Source organism: Sylvia atricapilla, chromosome 4, assembly GCF_009819655.1.
Source record: "Sylvia atricapilla isolate bSylAtr1 chromosome 4, bSylAtr1.pri, whole genome shotgun sequence".
Classification (NCBI taxonomy): domain Eukaryota; kingdom Metazoa; phylum Chordata; class Aves; order Passeriformes; family Sylviidae; genus Sylvia; species Sylvia atricapilla.
Genome location: NC_089143.1, coordinates 44,096,946 through 44,116,584, shown reverse-complemented (window position 1 = coordinate 44,116,584; position 19,639 = coordinate 44,096,946). Strand labels below are relative to the sequence as shown.

Below are 19,639 nucleotides of genomic sequence, written 5' to 3'. Positions count from 1 at the left end.
TTGCTTGATGGCAGCTCTTTTTCTTCTCCTCCTCAGCCAAGCTCAGACTAGTAGCTCTCACCTAACTGTGACTCTGCCCTCTGCGTCTGCCCTCTGCACCTGCCCTGGTCTGGGAAGTCAGAGCTTGTAAACCTTCTTTCATGCTCTTGAGATAATTTCCCATCCAATGTGTGTTTTTGTGCTGGTTTGATTGAATAAACACAGGTAGAGGAAAACATATGTATGCCTTTCATTAGCGTTAGTAGTTACAATTTATTTATGGCGCCTTCTAATTCTTGAAATTTTGTGGGACTAATGGACATCTTATGTTCCACAAATATTTAAGCAAACTCTGTCTGAAGATGATGATATTGCAGTTTTTCTCCTTATGAGTACTGACCTCTCGATTTTGTTCTGCCAAATGAGTTCCGTTGGATTTTACACCTGCTGTTCCCTCTCCTGTTTAGAAATGAGTCTGGATGCGGCTGCTATCATGCTGCCATAGCCAATGACTCCTCACAGGACTAAGGTTAAGCTTTTGAAACAAGTGACATTCGTAGTCACTCAAGTTATTCCAATCAGAATGGAAAATTTTCACTGCAGTTGTTCTAAAGATCAGTACAGGTTAATATTGATGAAATGTTGTAATCTCTGGTTTCTTAAGTCTCCTAAGAGTAGGTTGTATCCACAGTGGCATCTTCTTGGTCTCGAACAGCCGTGAAACAGCAATTCTTGGCTTTAATTTGAGTTACAAATACCCTATTTCCTGAATGGATGCTAATTTTGAAGAAATTAGTACTGTCCAACTGCCCATAGCCTCTGGACACAATTTGAAACAATTTGTCAATTTGATAGGATTAGGAACAGACGAAAGTGATATAAGGCTGAGGAGGGAAAAGACTGAAAGAAAAAAAGAGATGGATTAAGTTGATGACTGCAGGGAGATGAGAAGTAAGAAATATGGGTGTACTCATTATGAAGTGGGATAGATGGGATTAAAGAAACCCTAGGAAAGTAATAGTGAGGAGATATAAAATATGCTTGTATCTAAGTAAATAAGAGCACAGAAGCAAGAGGGCTTGGGAGAAAAAAGAAAACAAAAAAAGAGAATTTATAATGAAAAAGGTCTTGCTGAGCTGACAGAAGAATGTCCCTGGAGGAGAAGAATGCGAAACTATAAAGAATTGGGTATTTTGACTAGCTTCAGGGAAAGCATGAGTTCTGACAACAAGGGAAAAAAAATTCTTTAGAAGAAGTAAAAAGTAGATTTTCAAATAGAACAGGACCAACATATATTTAGAGTTAATTTCAAGTGTTATTCTATTGAAAGTTGGTTGATCTGATAGTATAATAAAATACTTCTATTTGATTTTCCTGGGTAGCAAAATCCTTGAGAAGTTTGCTGTAATTTTTTAATAGCTTTTTCTACAAAGGTCTCAGGTTTTCATTACCACTACTGGATGGTATGGTGCAGGATCCAGAGAGCCTGACACCCAAGGATTTGTATTTTCCTTGATATGGGTATGTCTGCAAGATAGAGGAAACATAGAGGAAAGATGCCCCAAACAACTTGAGATAGGCTGAATGTTGGTACTGTTGTATGGTGGTTGAAATGGCACAAGACTGTCCTGCATGTACCTGAATCATGTTAGAGCTGAAACCTCTTCTGTTGTCATTGTTCTTCTTTCACGTGTACATCATGGCAGTCAGGTGCACAACTGTAGTGCACATGTGTCAGGATTGGACCTCATAGATGTGAGAATAATGTCAACAGTTACAGAAATATGTTAATTAATAATGAAGAGTATTTAATATTCTGTGTACTGGTTTCTGCTTTTCTGCCTGCTGACACAGCTTTGTTTCTCACTAGTCCTGGTTACTGCTAGGAAACTACATGCGAGAAGCAAACATGCCATTTTAGCAGGGCTGGCTACTGAGGGAAACCTGAGCTCCTGAAAGCCTTCATTCACTTTAAATGGAACTCATAATCTGGGCAGTCAAATTTTTGTTGGCAGGAGCAAGGTTACAGTTAGATGATAATCTTATTCTCCAGCACAGTGAAGGCCATAAAAGGAATGATTTTGGAAATGGCTTCCTCTATTTCTAGCTGAAGAATGATATTTCTTTAGAAGAGGAATTGCTTTTTCAGCTAAGTTTTTGATGAGACCAAAAGATTTATTTTCAGGTGCCTCAAACGTCTTAGTGTAAATCGTTTTTAAAAGATCTTTTCAGAACAAGACTTGAAATATAACAATACTGTTTTAAGTTAAAACGGTAAAACTCTAGTTTAGTCCTTCATGATATGGTACGTGCTGTTTTAAATTTTTAAAGTAACTTTCTTAGACTATATTATCCTCATGCAGGAAAATAAACCCCATCAATTCTAACTGGTACTGACCCCCACCTCATTACAGTTTCCTTTCAGCCAGTTGTAGCGAGCAGTAAGGTCATCCTTGAGACTCCTTTTCTCCAGATTAAACACCCCGAGCTCCCTCAACTGCTTCTCGTAAGACTTCTCCAGACCCTTCCCCAGCTCCATTGCCCTTCTCTGGACATGGAAAGTGATAAAGTAAGATGTTTTCTGCCTGTTTGCTATATTCCTGACAATACAACTGCTGGCAAATTAAAGGCCAAGTAGAGTATTGGAAAAAGACGTGTTCAGGGAGAAAGTGTAAGATGAAATGCCCAATAGAGCATGCTGGAGCTCTCCAGACATGTGAAACCATAGGGATGAGATAATGTGTAAGAAGTTACACAGATCCTCTATAGTGGGATGGTTCTCTGCCTAGTTATAAACAACTTTATTCATAGCCACTCATAGGCATCACTTTGGGTATTGAAACCCCAGTGCCAATATTCATTACCCAGCAGAACTTTCTACGATGTTATGGTTTTTGTAATTCACTCAGGTTTTTTTAATAGAGACTGTGGAGGTGACATGTTAATATAACAAATATACATATATTGGAAGCTATGGTGCTTTTACTATACTGGATGTTCAGCACTGTGTAAGCATGGGACAAAAATCTGCTTATCCCACACAGGGCTGTTCTGTTTCTTCTTTGAATGTTTCATTGCTTGACTAAGTTAATTGTACACAAGCACAGCATGATTTTTCCCTAGCTGCTGCCTTTCGAGCTGAGGGAAAACACTTGATAAAGGACAAAAAGACTAGTTTGCAGCAAATCAGTCAGAGTAAATCCCATTTTAATTGGAAAATATGCAGCCATTTATTCTTATTTAGTCATGTTGCCTGCCAAATATGTATCTTCTATCTCCAGCCGCTTCAGCACAAGTCTCTTTAATGTTCTTTGTGTGTATGTTTAGAAATTAAAAAGTTTGTGTTTATTTTTTGTACTGCAGAGTTACTGCTTTTGCTTAGATGTGATACTTATCTTTTTAAAGACTAGCTGGAAATTACCAGCTTGAAATGAGAGTTTCAAAGCTCCTCACAACTGCTTAGTACAATTGTCAGGAGGTAAGGAGAGATGAAAGGAACTTTCAATAGAATGTTTATTCATTTTTCTTCTTACCTTTGATTATTACTTACCTACAAGGAGGACTCTTCCCCATAAAGACACTATACTAGCATTTTGGACATCCAGACTGTTGTCCCTGGATAGTATTGTCAGTAGTTTTCCAGTGGCTTACTTGTCTTATTTTTACTGGAAACTACCCTTCCTTCACTTGTACTAGTGTGACTGACTTCAAACCTTCTGTGAAACACTCAATTTAAAAATTAAATAAAATATGCTCACACTTCACTAGGGCCAAGCGTTTTTGCAAATCTCTTTTGGTGTGCAGTCCCATGAGTTGCTGGCTTGTGCAAGGCATAAACCTCTGCCATGGGTCTGTGGCTATGAGGAGCAGAGCTAGGAACATGTGGCAGTGGATATTCAGTTGAAGGAGCAATGACAAGAAACAACAGCCTGAAAATATAGATTCTCGTTAGAATTAAAAGGATAGTATTGCCATTTCTGCAGAGTCCTCTGGGTATTTTCTCCTATTACAATGAAGGAGATAGTCTCTTTCGTAGTTAATTCCAAGTTCCAGTTTTACTAGGAGTGTGTTCTATGTGCCTTGCATGTCATGAAGGAGTTGAACAGGTTGTACCTAAATTTGGAAGAGGATGCATAAATAGATGGTGTTTATTCTTTTAGCATCTGATTCAAAGACCTTTTCAATGTAGTAGAAGGTCACGACTGACTTCAGTGAACACTAAGCCAGTAACTCCTGTTCAACGATAGAGTCACTGCAAGAACATAATCAAGTGCATGGAGGCACTTTTCCAGACGATACTAATCATCATATGGCTCAGCCTGATTACTTATCCCAGATCCCTCATCAGCATGACTACTTTCATCTTTTTGCCTAGCTTTGCAATAGCCTGAAGCATCATAAAATCCCTCAACCCTATGCCCTTTGTTGCATATAAGTGTATTATTTGACAGACTGCCTGAAACAGACATACTTTGGCTAGCATTGATGTCTATATAAATAGGAATGTTTTGAGGTTCTTGTGTTGCTGTTGTTTTTGTTTTGTGTAGGAGGATGGTATGTTTTGTTGATTTAAGATATTTCGGGAATTTTAGAGACTTTTTAGTGGTGCATTTGGTGTTTGAAAGCAGCTGGATTATTTTCTCTCTAAACTTGCCAAATGGAATTTATTCCACAAGCCCTTTGGCATTTTCCAGAATATGCTGCCAGCCCTGACTTTTTAAAATAACTGTAGCTTTCTTTCTTTCTTTATGCTGTCATCTTGTTTTCCAAGTATTTCTGTATAGAATAAAAACTTGAAAACATATGCATTTCAAAAAGACGTTTGAGTTTTTAAAGAAAAATGGGATGAGAGACAAAGGCATATCAGAACACAGACCTGCTGGGCATTTAGGATGAAATGTGCATCATCTGTTTCATGCTGTGGCATGTAGAGAAATCTCAGAATTCACCTGTAGCCAGTAATTGAGCATGTGAAAATTGTTTCTGTGAAAATGAAAAATCATGAAATATTGTTGTCCATGCAGTGAATTCACACTGCTATTTTGTGGATCAGTTTTCTATGCAGTTGATTTTTATTTTGCTTGTATTGGTCCTTTCAACAGGGGTCTAATGCAAAGTTCCTAGGGAAATAGGAAGGAATCCTCATTTTGAGCACATTCAAATGTCACCACAAATATTTCTGCTGAGTACTGTAAATGGAAAGTCCAAAATTGTTAGAAAAGACCTCTCTAATCAAACATTATACAGAGTATACAGCTGCAACTCATGAACCCTACAACACATAACCTTACATGTCTTTGTTTTTCCATTTGTCTGGATGCTTGTATTGAAAAATCTTAGGAAAGAACAGTGATGATAAACAAGCTAATAATGCCCTTAAAGAGGGAAATTGTTGCCTGCTTTGCTGTCTTGTCATACATTGGAGTTAGGATTGATGACTACTCTTTCCAATGGAGAAGTATCTCTTGTCATTGCTGAGCAAGGAACAGGAACATTCAGTCTCGAGGGATGTGCCAAACATTTCTGATGCAGTTTAGAAATATACATGTACACATCAGGCTGCCTGGCCCAGATGGAGTCATGTGTCATGAATCATTGAAGAGGTTTGATTCATGGTGCTGGCATTTTTCTTACAGGTCTCTTGCATGCTGGGATATCTCCAACCAGTGCTAATCAGTGGGGATGACATTTTCTCCACACTAACACTGGGTTGACAGCTTTCCAGCAGGCAGAACAGCTCAGAAAAAGGAAGTCCTCCTAACTTTTTCTTGACTCTGTATGGTTAATAATGGTGGGAATTGGGCACCTTTAAAATGGCTTCAATACCCATGTCTTAATGATCATCCACACCCATCAGAGCAGAATGTTCTACTTATTGCCAGTTAACCTAAATCCCTCATAAGATAAATCAAAGGATAATATATTTACGTAAGCCAAATATAGCCAAAGTTAGTAGGTGTATAAGCAAGCCAAAAGCTAATCTTGATATACACCTTTACTTAAGCTCATCTTTACCTAACAAGCAGTCAGAATGCTTTGGTGCTTTATGGCTGGGATCTAGTTCTTGGACAAAGCCCACTGCTTTGGATTTAAATGTCACTGAAAACCCCCCTATATTTACGGGTTGCATGCATGTGGTAAGTGGCCAAACTTTTCTTGGAATTCTGTTCAGATTCAGACATCCCACCTCTTTTCCTTGATGTTTTCTTGTAATCTGTCACTTTCTTAAGGATCAGTTTAAATATTCTCATACAAGACGTGTAGTAGTAGAAATACTGTAGAAATGCTGATGTATTTCAAATGTTAGCTAGACAGTATTCTCCTTTCCAGATGACATACAGGCTTGTTCCTTCACTGGACTATAAATGAATCATTATCCCATTGCAAGATAAGCATTCTTTCATCTGACTGATGATGCACAAACCTCAGTACATAGCTTTTCACAAAGCCATATCCTTATACCAACAGTACTACCAGGTACAGGCATGTAAGAGACATCAAAAGTTGGGTACATATCCAATTCTAGAGGCTCATCATGTCAATAATCAGCACCTTCGTGAGACAGTGGATTTGATATCAAGGGTTCCCAGGCCTTGAGAGATCCAGTGACAAGTTATCTTCTGAACTTCTGAAGATGGAAAGGATTTATTAGAGTGATCAGCTTTTTAGATGCTGTGTACAACTAAAGAAACACTTACCAGTTACAGAAAAATGATTTGTCATGCTCTATTTATAAATGCCCAGGAAAAAAGTAGATTCTAGGTAATTTAAGGGAGTTATGGGGGGAGGGAAGGAGTGCTTTCGTTGCTGCTGAGGAGCAGGGAATATACAAGGTGGTTTTGGATAAAAGGTAATTTTGTTGAATTATTTAGTAGCGATGCATTCTCTCCATCGAGCAGGAATAAACACTGAATCTGTGCCCTGGTTTTCCAGTGTGAGGGAATTAGGTACTCTAGTACTGTGGTATATTATCTGTTACAGAGGGTCTAGATCAAAGACCAGATTGAAATGTCAACTGTGAAGACCCCTCACCACTATTTTGTAATGCTCAATAATGTCACATGTGAGAACAAAAAGAGGTCTTTGAATTAGTACCTCTACTCTGTTCTTTATTACCCTGTGTAATTCCAGCTACACAAGGGGCTGAGTATTAGTGGAACTATGCTCATGAGAGAAGAAAATGTAAAACAACACCTATCTTGACTTTTTAGCCTATGTGCATGCATGTACTGTTTTCCATTTTCTTTGCATATGTACATAGATAAATTGTTTGAGAGTTGCTTAAAAATTGTGTACAGCACAGCATAATTGATGGGGGAGGGGAATCTTACAAAAAATGTGGATTTTACCCATTAGTGTTTATTGTGACTTTTTTGTTTGCAATGGAAAAAAAAAAACAAAACAACTTTTTTTACTTTCTCCTTTGCTCTTCTTCAGATCATAGCCCCTCTTCTTAAATATAATGTATGAAAGCCAAGCTCCACTGAGGTCTGTAGCAAATATCCCATTGACCTCACTGAAACCAAGATTTTCCCTGAATTTATAAAATGGTTAAGCACTATTAAACCACACATGCCATAATGCACACCCAAAATGCCAGTGGTTTCTTTTCTGGGACTGGCAAAAATGCTGTTGCTAGATCACAGGGTATTAAACCAGTGTTTCTGTTGTCAGATATCCAGCAGAACCATTATTGCTATGCAGAGGAATGTTATTAAACAGTCCACTCCCCAAACTGTTCTTAATGTCAAAAGGAGAATGTACCTTTTAACATGTTGTTTTGGATTTAAAATATGTTTACTTATTTGCAGTGCTTTGGAATTTACCTTTTATAAATACATGAAATGCATCTGCACTTGCCCAAAAATGTCAGTATTTTCAAACTTTGTTTTAAAATATCCCAATTTTGTGTACGAGCACTGAGTAGGACAACCAATCTCTGAAGATCTGTCATGAGCATCTCCAAAGTGTTTCTGATTTGTTTCAGAGGAACTTTGTCTAGGCCATAGAAATGTAAGAATACTTGGTTCTAAGACTTTCAATAAGATCGTTAACTGATTTCATAGGAAAAATTAAAGTTCCTCTCTAGGAACTGTAAGAATTTTCTATAGATCACTGTACATTTCCATAAGTGGTACTGTCTGTCACTTCTGAATTGATGTACATATAAATATAAACTGTTCATTGATAATCAAAGAGTCTGTATTTAATACCAACTTCAATCTGTACTGATCTGTCCAAGAACTGAGCACCATTGTAGTCATAGGCTGGAAGTGCCAAAGGAAACATGGAGCTGTCATAATGGGGCTGCTTCCAAACAGTTTGCTAGGACATGTGAAATAGACAGAGATGCACCAGAGCTGACACGTTTAAGACTGTTAATGTGTTTGTTCTTAGGTATACATGGATTGCCCATTATTGGCTTTCTTAAGAATATAATCAAACCAGATTGCTTTTTGTAAAGGACTTTGCTCACACACTACACTGTTCATCTCGTGTCTCCACATTGAAATGGATCTCTATGTTTCATTCACTGAATTAAAGATGACTTCCTGCAGGGACTTAGTATAGAAGGGAGGCTTCTTAAAGGTGTAGTTCTCCTTACAGTCAAAAGATGGTACAATTTCTATTCCAAGCAGCCCAGCAACACAGAGTAATAGTTATGTATCCATTGTTTGCATCCTCTTATAGGAAGGGATAGGGCAAGAAAAGAAAGGTGAGGCTCCGTAGGTGAGATCCCTTATGACCATGACCTTCTCTGGTAGTCAGTAGTCCCGAATGTGGCCAAGATGGCCAGGTTTAATTGACTCTAGTACAGCCATCAAGCAATCTGGTGCCAGAATGGACATCTCTACTGAAGGGGTTATTGAAAGGCTTAGGGGATTGAGAGAGCATGGAATGGAAGTGTCCTTCTCATCATCTCTGATGTTTTCATAAAGTCTCTAAAAGCAACAACTTATGTAATTAAAGTAGCAAGTTTAATTAGACCTAACTATTGATTAGTTCAATGTTAATCTCAAAGTATTTTATACTGTGGTGCAGATAGTTCATAGCAAGAAAATGGTGCTTCTGTGGAAAATAGTACTAGAGTTTACTTAATTTAAAAAGGAGAGAAGTTGCCACTAACTGCTCAAAATAGAGAATTAAGACAGGCTGTTCCCTGAAAAATGTGTGTTCTTCCCATTTTATTTTTTAAGAATACAAAGAAAATAAGATGTTTATGCTGATTAAAATGAACCTGTTTTTTTCACTAATCAGTAGTAGGATTTCAATCTCATTTTGTCTGTAGTGAATCCTGTAAGAGCAGTTGTTTGCTCGTACATACTGCTGATTGTAGCAGAATCTGGGAAACTAATTTTGTACTGAGCATACATTATGTTCTTCAGCAAAATAAGATCAGTAAGGATCTAATATTACCAGGACACAGATATTTAGATGCATATGCTGCTACATCTGAGCTGAGGAAGCAGAAACATGTTTGCAGGAAGCATGTGCAAAGATTGTAATGGAAAATTTATATCCTTGACTAACAGAGTGAGTATTTCTGTATACACTGAAATGCTACTGTGAATCTGCTTAGAAGTAAGATTAATAATTTGAGACAAGTGCTCAAATATAAATATAAGTGCTCTGCTTTTAGGTGTGTAATATCTGTTTTGGGAATTCCAGTTCTACCAGTGTCTGTAAAAATTGTGCTTGGTCCTAACAGGTTACGTTCAGGCACCAGTATTAGGCACTGTATTGGGATCAGTGAAGAACCTTCAGACTCAGCATAGAAGTAGCTAAAAGAAAACAGTGAGTACAGGAGTTTGTCAAAATTTTCTTGCTTTCAGGAACGAAGGTATGGTTGAAAGCCACACATTATCACATTTTTCCACCAAGGATGTCATCCCCTTATGGATGTCATCGACTGTAGCAGGCCTGTGTTCGGAGAAGGCAAAACAAGTAGTGGTATTTTTCAATTCTCTGGCTTCAGATTGAAAGATACAATGAGAGCTATTGCCAAAAAAAGGCCTGGCAGATCAAGGCAGAATCCCATCTCTGGAGTGGATATGAGAGCATTATGCTGCAAAATGAAGGATTTGTTTTCTGTTCCCTGAGTTCAAGCTCGTCCTGGGAACAGGAGGAAGTTTGTAACTTTTAAGAGTTGAAATTTTAGTTTCAGGCACTGGGGTTATCTGAGATGTGTCTAAGTAATTCTCTCAATTCTCTGTATTGTCTGGAAAATTATTGTAAAAGCAGACCGACATTTTTGGTTCCTTCCCACCAAGCTAGAGCCCATTCCCCTCTAGAAATCAAGGAACTCTCTGTGCATGGAGAATGACTTCTGCAAAACCTGAAAGAGATAAAAGGTACTGCTGACATACATCCTTGAAGCTCTTTCCTCCCTCTTGTAATGATCTTTGTCTTAATTCACAGTGGTTTCTGAAGCATTTTATTTATCTCTAGGAATTTATTTTTTTAGGCATGGCATAGTGTGTGGTTCCTAAATTTTAAGTAATCCACTGAAATAGCTGATTTGGCCTGGACTGCTGGAAAAGATTACTGATCAGGGTTTGAATGAGTACTGTTATATTTCCATTACTCTTGGAACCTCTACATACCCAGAAAGTTGCTCAATTCATTCTAAATTGTAGGTAAAGCCATAAAAAGTCTTAACTAGCTGAATGCGTCAGTCACATTGGAATATAATTGTCTTGGTAGATAGTTTTGGTTTGTGTGTTTTGTTCCCTTGTATCTAACAATTATAAAGACATTCTGAGTAAGCAGTGCTGTAGGAAGTTGCCTCTGGATGTCCCTGGAGGCTGGAGACAGCCATTTCTGTTCAGAACTTCTCTAGCACAAATGGTGTCAGAGCAAGTGACAAGCTGTCTCCGTGCTGACTTGATGAAGCAGAAGACCTAAAGGTAATTATTTCTTGTTCTTTTTTGGGCTCCCTGGTCTGAAATGGATAAGCAGAGAAGTTCTGAATGCTGCTTATGGTGATGATGTCTAAGTACTAAAATGCAGGGAAAAGGGGGACAGTGGACAGGGCAGGGACTAAAATGTGCCACCAGCTGTTCGTTTGTTTTCCAAACAATGTTTGACTTCCCTTTTACAGGTCCACCTTCCCCTGTGTATAGCAGCACCTCAGTTTCACCTGTCTCTCACTATGTTCTGTAGTACCTGTAAGCAAACCAAACAATTTTATTTAATAATAAAGGCAGGACAGACCTTTTCAAACAGGACACTGCATGTACTGTGTTCAAGAGGCTTTTGCTAGATATAGTAACATCAAAACTTGTCCAGATGTGGTTGAAATCACTAATGGCTGTTAAAGTCAGAACCCGCAGCAAAGAGAAGCAGGTTCCATGTGACTAAATCCATGAGACAGCTAAGAAGCTGGGCTGTGCCTCTTGGTTGCAGTGCTCCCTGGCCATGAGACACATTCAGCAGCATTTTCTCACTTCCAAAATTATGTCAGTAGATACAATCCAGATCTTAGCAGAGAAACATGGAAATTCAAATAATTTTCTGCCTGAATTAGAGGCCCTCTGTTCTGTGGGAGCTTGCAGAATTATTTCAACTTTTGATTATAATGCTAGTGATTAAGTAGCTGAATTTCTTGCATTTCTGGATAAAGTAGTGAGGCACAGTTGAGGTTGTTACCTTTCGTTTGAATAGGTCGAGGTCAGCTGTATGTGTTTCAGTAAGGCAAACTGCTGAGTCTGCACTTCAGTCACAGCAACCTGAGGCAGTGCTACAGATGGACAGAGTGGCTGGAAAGCTGCCTGAAGGTGAATGACCTGGAGATGCTGGTCCACGGTGGGATGTGTTCCCAGGTGGCTAAGAAGTCCAGTGACTTCCTGGCCTGTGTCAGCAATAGATTGGCCAGCAGGACCTGAGCAGTAATTCTCCCTCTGTACTCAGTGCTGGTGAGGCGTCACCTCAAATGCTGTGTTCAGTTCTGGGCCCCTCACTACAAGAAGGACATTGAGGTGCTGTAGAGAGTCCAGAGAAGGGCAGTGACATTGATAAAGGGTCTGGAGCACCAGTCCTGTGAAGAGCAGCTGGGAGTGTTTAGCCTGGAGAAAAGGAGACTTAGGGAGGAATTTTACTACCCTCTACAGCTGCCTGAAAGGAGGTTGTAGGAGGTGGGAGTTGGTCTTTTCTCTCAGGCAACCAGTGCCAGGAAAAGAGGAGACAGCCTCAAGTTTTGCCATGAGAAGTTAGGTTGGGTATTAGAAAAAATTTCTTCACTGAACGTGTTTAAGCATTGGAGCAGGCTCCCCAGGGAAGTGGCGGAGTCACTATTTCTAGAAACGTGAAAAACAGATAGACTTAGTACTATGGTTTAGTAGGTATGGTGATATATAGTCAAAGGTTGGACTTGAGACCTTTTCCAGCCTTTATGATTCTATGATTTCTATACTGCTAGAACTCTTTAATTTCAGATGCTCAGTGACAAATTTCACTGTTCTGTGTATCGTTATCTTAATGCAGTCTCCTGTGATGTAGCTGTATAGAACCAGTGAAGCTTCTTTCTGGACCTACAAAGAAAGATTGATGGATAACATTCTCATTTTGATGTTAAGTGGTAACTTTTCAAATAGGACCAATTTATTTGGTCTGGTGATGTAAAAGAAAATCTGAAAGTGTTTGGAGTATTATGGAATGAAAAGGGAAATGCAGTCATGCAATCTTTGTCGTTAGAAACTTCCAAACCCACCATCCTGGTAGAGCAAGAAAAAACATCAGTTTATTAGAAGATAGTAGAACTATGAGACCATTTTAGATTCAAGACAACCTTACCATAAGCACAGATAACTCAGAGACTTCTTGACATTCTGGTATGATAATGTTTAATCCAGTAAATGAGGGATGATTCTCAAATATTTAGTGAAAAAAAAAAGTCTTAAATTAACAGAGCTATGGACTTTGCATAGGAAAAAAGGCAAGATATCCTGACTAGGACAGGCTGTTAAATTCCTGTGCTGTCCTTTTGCAGGTCTGTTGATTCTTTTTCTACATTGCTCAGCCATCTCTGCAATAGACGGGCTTTTATTTAGCTAGTCACAAGGTTTATTTGAGGTGAAGCACCTTGTTCAGAGATGGTGCTTTGTATCTTACACTGTCGTAACATGTAATTTCACAGAATAGTCTATGTTCCACTCTCCAGGCAGTTGAACATCATCTCTGCTTCTCACCCTAGGGAGTGACTAGTTCATTGGCCATGTCATGTAATCATATCACAAAAACCTTGGGGACTGTCAATGTTTAATCTGCCCTTAATGAAGTCTGCCAGATCAGTTTACACTATTTGTCACTATTTTCTGGCCTGGCTGCCAGAGCCTTGGCAATGATTTGGGCTTCTAAAACAAGGGAAAAAGTAGGCAGGCCTGCAGTTGTAAGCATTAACTAAAATTGAAATCCATGAGAAACCCAGGCAGAAATCCACCTTTGATCTGTTTCCTGTGTGTTCTAGGCTAGATGAAATCAGTTTAGTTTTAATCCCCATAATGACCATTCCTTGGCTGAACTCAGGTAAGATCCATGCAGGGACTGAAGCCAGATGTAGGGCCTGCTTACTCTCTAGGGTTGACTGGAGTTCAGGAACCTTCAATCTGGAAAAGTCACAATGCAGGGCAGGTTTGTGCACAGCACAAAGGCTTGTTAGTGGCCATGCACAAAGCCAGATTGTGTGTTTGTGCCCTGCACTCCCTGGCATTTCTGTTTTATGAGTCAGTATGCAGATCCCTGCCGGCTCAGGTGGCCCTGCACCCACATCTGTAGACATGGCCTTTAAATACCTAATGGCCGCCTTAAATACTTCAGGCAGGAATGTCAGCCTTCAAAACCTGCCACATAACCCACGTGTCTGGAGATGCTAAGCAGCAACAAGGGCTGAGCAGCTGAGCATCTCCCTTATACTTAGGCAGAGAAGACACTGTACCTGTCCTCTCTGAAGTAGTTAGTCTGGCAGAGCTCAGAAAGCACCTGTTGAACCCCAGCAAAACAGCTCCTGCCATCGTGGGCACAGAAACCCGATTTTGCACCTAATGAACAGCCAGTTACTGAGGCAGAGATTGGACTTTCAAGGTTAGTGCCTTAAACAACAGCCTGACTACAGGCTATGGAGTGGTCTTTGTTCTGTCTTTGGGTTCCCTTTGCTATTTGCTAATAGCAAGACAGCAGCTTCAGGAAGATTCCAAAGTTAAAATAACCTAAAAAGATAAAATTAAATAAGGGAATGTTGGTTTAGCTTTTATCTGGCTGCTAGGAGATTTGAACCAAAATCTGTCATCTCTCGAGTACGGTAATTGGCTCTCATCTCTTCCCCAGTCAGCCTTAAGGGGCCTTAAAAGAATGAGAATGTATGAATCCCAGTTGGAGACCGGCATTTTCCTGCAGTCCAGATGAGGACACCAAGTTCATGGAGAGAATTTAAGATCTTACCATTCACAGTAGCTAAGTTAGACAGCTCTGTGCTAATGTGCTGGCTTTTGTGGGTGTCATTCCTGTGGATTGCTTAAGCACAGAAATCTTGGCAGGAGGATCTGCAGACTGCAAGGCACCTTGTGGTTAGGAGTTGACACCCCTGCCTGTGCCTCTTTGTGAATCTGTCTCTTCCTTTATTTACTGCTAAGTTTTCTTGTCATCATCCAAAGCATGTCAATTCAAGTAGATGGGAAGTAGGACTTTTTCACTATAATAGGACCATGAGAGAAAAGAGACTGCAGTATCAAAAGCAATGCAAATCTGATGAGCAGTCAGTGCCCTAGAAATATAAGTAACCTGTCTGTGTGAAAGCCTGGCATGGAGTTAACTGAGGTGGTGTGACAACAAGAGATTTCCTTTGGAATAAGTGATGTAATATTGTATAAAGGGTTTCCATTGACACTACTATCTCTGACCAAAGTCATATGTAATATTATGTTGTCAATATATTTTTTTCATAAACCTGATGTAATGGCATGGGAAAAGATGTGGAAAACATAATAAATACTGATGGAATGGGTGAAAGACATTTTAAATAACCACTGAAAGTCTGCCTTGTTCCATGAGGTGTGCCAAACAATGTGCAGATCATAACAGCTCAATTACATTTTTTTCTGAATCTATTTGCTGAGAGGCCATTTTGGCAGATCTTGGGCTGTCAAGAGAAGCTTTAACTCCTAGAGTGAGCTAACTCCCTGCTGGAAGGAAACTAACAGCAAGTTCATAGGTTACAGCTGCATCTTTGTATGCCTGAGTCCTGCTATGAATGCAGATCTTTCTTTTGTTAGACTAACTGCCTTCTCAGCAGTATCTCAGCCAGGTCCCTTACAGCCAGAATCAGAGTTTGAGGTAAGAAGTGTAAGTGCTGTATGTTAACTTCCTGGAAGCACAGTGGCACTAGTGAGATGTCCATTCCTGAGCTGTGTGCCCAAACACCCTGTCCTTTGCCTGAGGATGCCACAGAGTGTCCAGGAGTTGGATACACACAGACTCTCTACATAAATAAAGGAGAAGGATGCAAGTTCACGCTGCTTCCACACTGAACGGGCTAGATGTTACTTTGCTCAGTCCAGAAGTCATGTAAACCATGCCAACTTTCGCTGTGCTATGCTTTTCTGCGTTGGGAGACTTGGCACAGCTATGAAAAGTAGTTGAGCCTTCTCATTCCATGTCAGATGTTTGCTGCTTTTTTAAAAATAACCTATTAGGTTCATTGCTTTACCTTGTTGTAATATTCATTTCTCAATTTGTCCCTGTTGCTGTCTTTGTGCAATGCACTCTTTGAAGTTCAAGGTTTTACACAGCAAAATGTCAGAACTACATGAGTTTAAGTGACAGCTTAGCTCTTTCTAATCTGCTTAAGGAATTTTTGCATTTTATTGCTTTTCTTTCTGAATATATTGACTTTTCTAGGGCCACAAAATATATATTCCACTAGACATTGTCTAATTATTCTTTAATTTTGTATATAAGATTAATTCAGAAATGGATGTAGACATTTTGTTGAAAACATTTTCCTTTCTTTTTATTTTTTTATTTTTAAAAGGGGAAAAGATTGATTATAATGCTTTGTGGTTGTATGTCCTGTGGATAGAACAGGAGTGCCCTGGGGTTTAAAAGTCAAATGCTAGAGAGGCATGACTCCTGTGTAATGTTTGTCTAGGAATGTGATACTTGATAAATCATAAAATTTTCAGTCATGTAAGTTTTAGACTGTGTCCTGCTGATGCTGAACTTCCTCAAACCCAACTGAAGTTAACACCATGTATCAAATCTCCTTCATTTTTCTGTGTAAAAGAGAGAGAATGTCTAATGCTTTCACATCTTCATACAACCCTTGAGTTTCACAGACAAAAAGGCGTGTTTGTGTGCACAGCCTCTGATAAAATACTGCTCTGTGTGATTGTCAGAGTAAATCTCCTGGTTAGGTCAGTTTGGGTATTCAATGCAATTTATGCAGCAGTGCTGTTTAATTTAAAAGTCCAGGGAGTTTTGCCAATTGCAGTGAAACCTCTTTGAGGGATTTTGTATTAGAGTATGTCCCATTACTTGTGGAGCCAGTAAGTTTTTTGTGAATCCCTGGTCTTGAACACCTGTTTGGAGAAGCCACATCCCAAACAATACTTCACCTTGAGGCAGCATGAATCTCTTTTGTAAAGGTATGTCCAGCACACAAGAAAGATAGAAAAATGCTGTGGGCTTTGAAGCAATGCTTCATGCCTGCTTTGTCCCACCTGGAGGGCCCCCTTTGCACTGCAGGATGTCGGAGAACCTTGCTTATGTTTTGGGGAAATGTTCTGTTGGCCAGGTACTCTCTCCTGTTCATCTTATGAATAGGAGAAGAGAAGAAAAATCAGTCCTCTGTGTATATTAATGTGGTACATGCTAAGAACACTTGCTAGGTTGATAGGTCAGGAGAGATCAATCCACTGAGTCACAGATGTACAGATATCTCAGAGGTAGGATTTTAGCAAAGTTTCCCCAACAGTATTCAAACTGAAATCACCAATTTTGTGTCAAGTTAAATACCTAGCTTTGCCTTCTTAACAGTTTGACTTTTGATTTGTGTGACTAGGATAAGGGTTATCTGCATGGGTGGCTGCAGATAGGGGAGGGACAGGAGACATCTACCTACCTTGTTTTGCTGGGGTCACAAAACACCTGTGATATGACTACTACTTCATGTCATTCCCAGCCAGGCAGGTCTTCAGCTGCTGACTTAGAAGGCTCCCCATGCCCAACCCTATTGCTGGGGCCTTAACATCCCCCTGTTCCTCATGCCGTCTGACAGACCTGCCCTGCCCTCCCCACCAGGGCTGTGTGTCTCTGAGCTGAGAGGAAAGTCATATAAACAGCAGTGTGCCTTCTCTATTTTTGCTCTACTGCATGCTCTGCCTCAGTGACTCACACAGCTCCTTTCAGGCACTTCCTGGAGTTTTGACATAGCTTGATTTCATAGTGTAGGGTAAGAGACTTTGAAGCTGATATTTCAGTTTTGCATGGGGTAGATGTCAGCAGTATTTGGCTTACTTCATTAAATGAGGTCCTGGTTGCTGGAAGAATAAACATACAGAGGAAATTTCAACTCTGCAAGATGCAATATTGATTGCTGCAGTGAGCCATGATGTCAAGTATATGCTTCCCTTCCTCCTTGATTCCCACAAGTGCTAAATAATAGAACTCATTTACTGGCATTTACAAATTATTTTGTCTTTGTGATTGATGCAATGATATGCCCCCTATACTCTCATTTAATTTGTAACACCATTTGGATTTTTTTATCCTACATTTCTAATGCAATTTTTAAATAACTGTATTTCCTGCCCCCCAGACAAATCAGCTCTAATTTTATAATGAGAATTTCAGGGTTAGATTGTTTTTAAAAAGAATCTAGGCCATATACATTATGTAAGGTTACCATAGTAACAGTTTCTCCGAGGGGAAAACCGACTGTCCGTAGTTTCCACAGAAACCACTCCCTGCTGAGAAGGTGCCTCCAAGGGAGGTGAAAGGAATATAAATGAGAGAGAGGGAGACGCGCACAGATGTCATATGACCTCTGCGGCATCCCTGCACTGTTGCAGATTCAACCGAGCGTTTCTGGGTTTGTTTTTAGTTTGTTGTTTTTGACTGCATGAGTGGCACCTTCTCTTGTCATGTAAAGTCTGGCCGCCCTTGCCTCGAGTGGAACTGGTTTTACAGCTGGAGGTACGGCGATGCTCCACCTTGGCAGTGAACTGACCGCAGCAGATACTAAAGTCCAGTGCTCTAGGAACCATTGTGCGTGGGAGAATTTAAATGGTAAAAGAGAATTTCCCCTCTTTTTTATTAACTTTTTTTTTTTTCCTGAAAGAAGTCAGCAAAGACAAGCAGGTATGGAAATGCTTCCTTGCAGACAGAAGCAGGAGAGAAGGGAAGTTCAACTAATTTGTTAGTTAATGGTTTTGTTGTTTTGGGATACAAGCATACACTGCTAGGAAAAATGTATTCTGTAAGGAAAAAAACCTTAAGTCCTAGGACTTGTTAACTGAGCAGGGAAAAAAAAAGGCGAAATGTCATTAATGTACTTTAATATCACTGAGGCAAGTATGGATTAACATTTCTGAAATCCTTTTGCACTTACTTTTTTCACAGACAGCGTTGATTTGTTTTATTTAGTTTTTTTCAAGGGCAATAAAACTGTGACATTCATTCAAGGCTTAGTGCAGCCATAACTACAGATTAACGCGCTGGCTACTTCATCCTGTCATCTCTCGGCTGCTTTCTGGGGAAAGCGGGCTGACATGGTTATTAAATCTGGCAGCTGTGTTGTATGCACATGGGAAGCAAGTAGAGCACAGCATATAGAAAATGAGTAGCTTTCAGATAGCAGCCTTCATTTCACTGCTGCAAGACTTGAAAGGCAGCCTAAAAAGCTCTTTCTCTTCTTTGTAATCACCAGTCGCTGGATCAGTGCGCAAATATCACAAATACAGTTGCAAATGTAAGTATTCCTTGCCTGTGTGGTGCTTTCAGATTGCTAATTAAGGTTTCTAACTTAGTCTTCTGCTTGGAAAAGCAGCTGAAAACATCCCTGACAGGGAAAGCTTCTCTGCAGTATTGTTCTGGCTTTCAGTGGAAGAGCTGCTTAGGGAAAGGGATGCATGAAAGCTTTCCATAACAAATAGTTTGCAGTTGTGTTTGTTGATTCTGGGGAGGTCTGCTTGCCATTTTGTCTGTGAGGGGAAGTCCAGCAAATGCAGGAGGTCATAGTGAGATGTTGTTCTGCTTAGATTAGATAGTATTAGATATACAGCAGGAAAGATACTTCAGCAGTAATTGACAGTCTGTGAGCACATAGAAGAAAAATTTTCCATGGTATTTTTTACCTGGAATTTTTTTTAAAAAATCCATAAATGCAGAGCTGGACTTCTCATTAAGAAACTCGACAGTACCTTATTATCAGAAGCACAAACAAATAGTCATCATAAGGGGCACCAGTAAGTCTGCATCTGACCTGATAAGAACAATGAACATAGCACGGTGAGCAATGCATGTTTTTCACCCATCTCACTCTGTCTATACGTGAAACTATCTTTATCTGCTACAGTGGCATCAAGACAGGATAGTAAGGTAGCTGGGAAGCAGTGGAGCTGAAGGTTTCTCTGTGTTGTGGTGATACTGTAAGGGAGAAAATTGATAC

The 19,639-nt window shown here is 39.7% G+C and overlaps 1 protein-coding gene across 2 annotated transcripts in view; it reads left to right on the top strand.

Moving 5' to 3' along the window:
- Positions 1 to 19,639, top strand: part of TRIM2 (tripartite motif containing 2) — a 112,158-nt gene that overhangs the window by 6,378 nt on the left and 86,141 nt on the right. The window contains exon 1 of one of the 2 annotated variants that reach the window (XM_066317687.1): positions 18,090 to 18,258. The exons of the other annotated variant lie outside the window; for it this stretch is intronic. The gene's annotated coding sequence lies outside the window, so the exon portion shown is untranslated. Of the gene's footprint in view, positions 1 to 18,089; positions 18,259 to 19,639 lie in introns of those variants that run through there. 2 annotated transcript variants of the gene reach the window in all.